A 6,000-nucleotide genomic window follows, 5' to 3' on the forward strand; every position below is an offset into this window, starting at 1 on the left:
CACAAATCAAAACTACAGTGAAATATCACCTCATACCTGTCAGAATGGCTAAAATTAACAACACAGGAAATAACAGATGTTGGTGAGGATATGAAGAAAGAGGAACCCTCTTACACTGTGGTTGGGAATACAAATTGGTGCTGCCACTCTGGAAAACAGTATGCAGATTCCTCAAAAAGTTAAAAATAGAGCTACCCTTATTCCAGCAATTGCATTACTAGATATTTACCCAAAGGATACAAAAATATTGATTCAAAGGGATACATGTACCCTGATGTTTATAGCATTATCAACAATAGCCAAATTATGGAAGGAGTCCAAATGTCCATCAACTGATGAGTAGATAAAGAGGTTGTGGTGTGTGTGTGTGTGTGTGTATATATATATATATATATATATATATATATATAGGACTATTACTCAGCCATAAAAAAAGAATGAATTCTTGCCATTTGCAGCAACATATATGGAGCTATAGTATTTTATGCTAAGTGAAATAAGTCAGTCAGAGATAGACAAATACCCTATGATTGCATGCATGTGAAATTTAAGAAACAAAACATGAACACTGGGTGGGAGAGGAAAGAAACAGAGGCAAACCATAAAACAGATTCTTAACTATAGAGAACAAACTAAGAGTTGCTGGAGGGGAAGTGAGGGAGGGGAATGGGTTAAATGGGTGATGAGTATTAAGGAGGGCACTTCTTTTGATAAGTACTAGGTGTTATATGTAAGTGATGAATCACTAGATTCTACTCTTCCAACTAATATTACACTATATGCTGACCAACTAGAATTTAAAACTTGAAAAATTAAAAATACCAAAAAAATAGAAAAAATATCACAAGAGGGGGAGGAGCCAAGATGATGGAACAGCATGGAAGTTTTTTGTGTGTCTCACGTCCTTGAAATACAGCCAGACAAACACTAAACCATCCTACACACCTAGCAAACTGATTGGAGGATTAACACAACAATCTCCACAACCTGAACCACAGAATTCGGCAGATATGCGGTGTGGAGAGGTGAATTTGGGGAGTGAGAAACCCCAGAGGATAGGGAACCAATTTTGTGGGCGGAGAGAGTACAAAGACTGGGGAGGGGGAAAGAATATGGGAAAAGCACCCCTCCCCAAAAGCAGCTGGTGAGAAAGTGGAAAATTGGAAACAGCCGCAGGGACTAAACTAAAAGGGAGAAAGGAGACAGTTTAAATCCCATTAAGACTGTAAACAAGGGGAGCTCAAAGGCTGCAACTCCGCAGCTCCTTACCTGGCGATGCTCTGGTGGGAAGGGTGAATCCCCAGTAACAGAGTGGGGTCCGGGAGGTTCTCAGGCCACACGGAGAAAAGCGGTTCCACTGCTGGAAGAACATTTGGTAGAGACTGTTGAAGCCCCCTGGTCCCAGCAGACCCCAGAAGGCGGCCACATTTGCTGGTGCTGGGGCAGGGTCCTTAAGGGTGAAGCCTGGTGCCAGATGTGTGTTGTGATTTTCCAGAATCCCTGAAACGCTGCTGCTCACTGTCTCGCAAACTTTTGGGGGGGGGGCACGTGGCCGCAGTCTCGGGGCGCCGGCAGCAGCAGGGTCCAGCAAGCGTTCCTGGGTGCCGCAGACATTCAACCTTGCTCGGTGAGACCCTCCCACAGGCAGAACGGGTCAAAGCCGCAGTCTGTCAGAAGTAAGGGGCCGGCGAAAAGAGCCGCGTCTGAGACACAACTCGGGAGAGAGGTGCTGCCTGGGGCCTGGTCACGGAGAGTGAAGAAGCAGGAGTGGACAAGAGCTGAAGACAGAGGAGGGCTGTGCGATTGATCTGGGAGAACAGACTGGGTAACTGGGAGGCGCCATTTTCACTGTTCCTGCACATGCGCATTAGCACCTGTGAGCACTGCAACAATCCACCCCAGTAGGCCAGCAGCGCCATCTAGTGGACAGCGGAGCTGTTACACTGAGCCCCGCCCAACTAGGCAACTTCCCTCTTCAAGAACACAAGTCTCACCGCCGGCTTGGTTTATGGACTAAAGAGCTACAAAGACTGACTTCTAGGGGAAAACGAAGCAATTTCAGTCCTACTTCAATCTGTTAGTAGGTTCATCTATCCAATTTTCTTTCTTTCTTATTTTCTTTTTTTTTCTTTTTGTCTTTTACATTCTTTTCTTTTTCTTGAATACAGAAAAGAAAAAATTATTTTTATTTTCAATTTGTATTAAAAATATTTTTCTTTAATTTTTATTTCTATATTTTTTACTTTTGTGTAAATGTTTTCTAATTCTATTTTACTTCCATCATTTTATTTACCTTTTCAAATTTTCAAACAATTTCCTTTTTTCTTTTTATTTTTTCTTTTTTGTTTCTTTTCTTTTTCTTGAATGCAGAAAGAGAAAATTTTCATTTTACTTTCAATTTCTATTAAAAATATTTTTATTTAATATTTATTACTATATTTTTTGATTTTATGTAAATTTTTTCAAATTCTATTTTACTTCCATCATTTTATCATAGTCTACTACAGTTTATTCATTTTTTCAAATTTTCAAACAATGTCCTTTCTTTTTCTTTTTTCCTTATTTTTCCTTTTATCTTTTTTCTTTTGTCATTTCTTTTCTTTTTTCTTGAATACAGAAAAAGACAAATTTATATTTATTTTTAATTTTTATTACAAATATTTTTCTTTAATTTATTTCTACTATATTCTTTACTTTTGTGTATATTTTTTCAAATTCTATTTTACCCCCATCATCTCATTTTAGTCTACTTCAGTGTATTCATTTCTTCAAATTCTCAAATGATTTTTTTTCTTTTTCTTTCTTTTTTTTCCTCTCCCCCCTTTTTTTCTCTAATCTGTCAAACCACTATCAACACCCAGACCAAAACACACCTAGGATCTAGCGTCATCTATCCAATTTTTGTGTGTGTGTGTTATTAATTTTTAATTTTAATATTTTTTAATTTTAATATTTTTAATTTCAATTTTCTACCTCATTAATTCCTTTTCTCCCTTCAAACTGACAAAATGAAGGAATTCACCCCAAAAGAGCACGAAGAAACGACAGCCAGGGATTTAACCAACACAGATACAAGCAAGATGTCTGAACCAGAAGTTAGAATCACGATAATAAGAATACTACCTGGAGTCGAAAATAGGCTAGAATCCCTCTCTGCAGAGATAAAAGAAGTAAATATAGCCTGAATGAAATGAAAAACGCTATAACTGAGCTGCAATCACGGATGGATGCAGCGGCGGCAAGGATGGACGAGGCAGAACAGAATCAGCGATATAGAGGACAAACTTATAGAGAATAACGAAGCAGAGAAAAAGAGGGAGATTAAGGCAAAAGAGCTCAATTTAAGAATTAGAGAAAGCAGTGACTCATTAAAAGGGAACATCACAATCATAGGGGTCCCAGAAGAGGAAGACAGAAAAACAGGGGTGGAAGGGTTATGTGAGCAAATCATAGGGGAAAACTTTCCTAACCTGGAGGAAGACACAGACATCAAAATCCAGGAAGCACAGAGGACCCCCATTGGATTCAACAAAAACTGACCATCAGCAAGGCATATCATAGTCAAATTCAGAAAATACTCAGGCCAGGAGAGAATCATGAAAGCAGCAAGGGAGAAAAAGTCCCTAACATACAAGGGAAGACAGATCAGATTTGCAGCAGACCTATCCACAGAAACTTGGCAGGCCAGAAGGGAGTGGCGGGATATATTCAGTGTGCTGAATCAGAAAAATATGCAGCCAAGAATTCTTTACCCAGCAAGGCTGTCATTCAAAATAGAAGGAGAGAGAAAAAGTTTCCCAGACAAACAAACATTAGAGGACTTTGGGACCACTAAACCAGCCCTGCAAGAAATTTCAAGGGGCACTCTGAGGGCAGAAAAGATGAAAATATACACATATAAATAAAAAAATGCCAAAAGCAACAAAGATTAGAAAGGACCAGAGAACATCACCAGAAACTCCAACTCTACAAGCATCATAATGACAATAAATTCATATCTTTCAGTACTCACTCTAAACATCAATGGACTCAATGCTCCAATCAAAAGACATAGGGTAACAGAATGGATAAGAAAACCAGATCCATCTATATGCTGTTTACAAGAGACCCACTTTAGACCTAAAGCCACCTTCAGATTGAAAGTAAGGGGATGGAGAACCATCTATCATGCTAATGGTCAACAAAAGAAAGCCGGAGTAGCCATACTTCTATCAGACAATCTAGACTTTAAAATAAAGACTGTATCAAGAGATGCAGAAGGGCATTATATCATAATCAAGGGGTCTAGCCACCAAGAAGACCTAACAGTTGTAAACATTTATGCGCCAAATGTGGCAGCACCCAAATATATAAATCAACTAATCACAAACATAAAGAAACTCATCGATAGTGATACCATAATAGTAGGAGACTTCAACACCCCACTCACAACAATGGCCTGATCATCTAATCAAAAAATCAACAAGGATTGGGGCTCCTGGGTGGCTCAGTCAGTTAAGTATCTGACTTCAGCTCACTCATGATCTCACGGTTTGTGAGTTCAAGCCCCATGTCGGGCTCTGTGCTGACAGTGTGGAACCTGGAGCCTACTTTGGATTCTGCATCTCCTTCTCTCTCTGACCCTACCCCATTCCTTCTGTCTCTCAAAAATAAAATAAACGTGAAAGAAAATTAAACAAAAAATCAACAAGGAAACAATGTCTTTGAACTGGACCAGATGGCCTTAACAGATATATTCAGAACATTTCATCCTAAAGCAGCAGAATATACATTCTTCTCCAGTGCACATGGAACATTCTCCAGAATAGACCATATACTGGGACACAAAGCAGCCCTAAATAAGTACAAAAAGATCAAGATTATACTGTGCATATTTTCAGACCACAATGCTATGAAACTCGAAATCAACCACAAGAAAAAATTTGGAAAGGTCACAAAAACTTGGAGAGTGAAGAACATCCTACTAAAGAATGAATGGGGTAACCAAGCAGTTAAAGAGGAAATTAGAAAGTATATGGAAGTCAGTGAAAATGATAATACCACACCCCAAAATCTCTGTGATACAGCAAAGGTGGTCATAAGAGGAAAGTTTATAGCAATCCAGGCCTTCCTAAAGAAGGAAGAAAGATCTCAGATCTTTCAGGTTGTGTAACCTAACCTTCTGCCTTAAGGATCTGGAAAAAGAACAACAAATAAAACCCAAAGCCAGCAGAAGACAGGAAATAACAAAGATTAGAACAGATATGAATGTTATTGAAACCAAAAAAACATTAGTACAGATCAACAAAACCAGAAGCTTGTTCTTTGAAAGAATTAACAAAATTGATAAACCACTAGCCAGTTTGATCAAAAAGAAAAAGGAAAGACCCAAATAAATAAAATCAAGAATGAAAGAGGAGAGATCACAACCAACACAACAGAAATAAAAACAATAATAAGAAAATATTATGAGCAATTATATGCCAATAAAATGTGTAATCTGAAAGAAATGGACAAATTCCTAGAAACATATACACTACCAAAACTGAAACAGGAAGAAATAGAAAATTTGAGCAGACCCATTACCAGCAAGGAAATCGAATTAGTAATCAAAAATCTGCCAAAAAACAAGAATCCAGGGCTAGATGACTTTCCAGGGGAGTTCTATCAAACATTTAAGGAAGAGTTAACACGTATTCTCTTGAAACTGTTCCAAAAAATAGAAATGGAAGGAAAACTTCCAAACTCTTTCAATGAAGCCAGCATTACCTTGATTCCAAAACCAGACAGAGACCCCACTAAAAAGGAGAACTATAGACCAATTTTCCTGATGGACATGGATGCAAAAATCCTCCAACCAGATCCAACAATACACTAAAAACATTATTCACCACGACCAAGCGGGATTATACCTGGGATGCAGGGCATCCGCAAAACAATCAATGTGATTCATCACATCAATAAAAGAAAGGACAAGAACCATATGATTCTCTCAATAGATGCAGAGAAAGCATTTGACAA

The sequence above is a fragment of the Herpailurus yagouaroundi genome, unplaced genomic scaffold (genome assembly GCF_014898765.1).
Source record: "Herpailurus yagouaroundi ecotype Mexico unplaced genomic scaffold, PumYag 195, whole genome shotgun sequence".
NCBI lineage: Eukaryota > Metazoa > Chordata > Mammalia > Carnivora > Felidae > Herpailurus > Herpailurus yagouaroundi.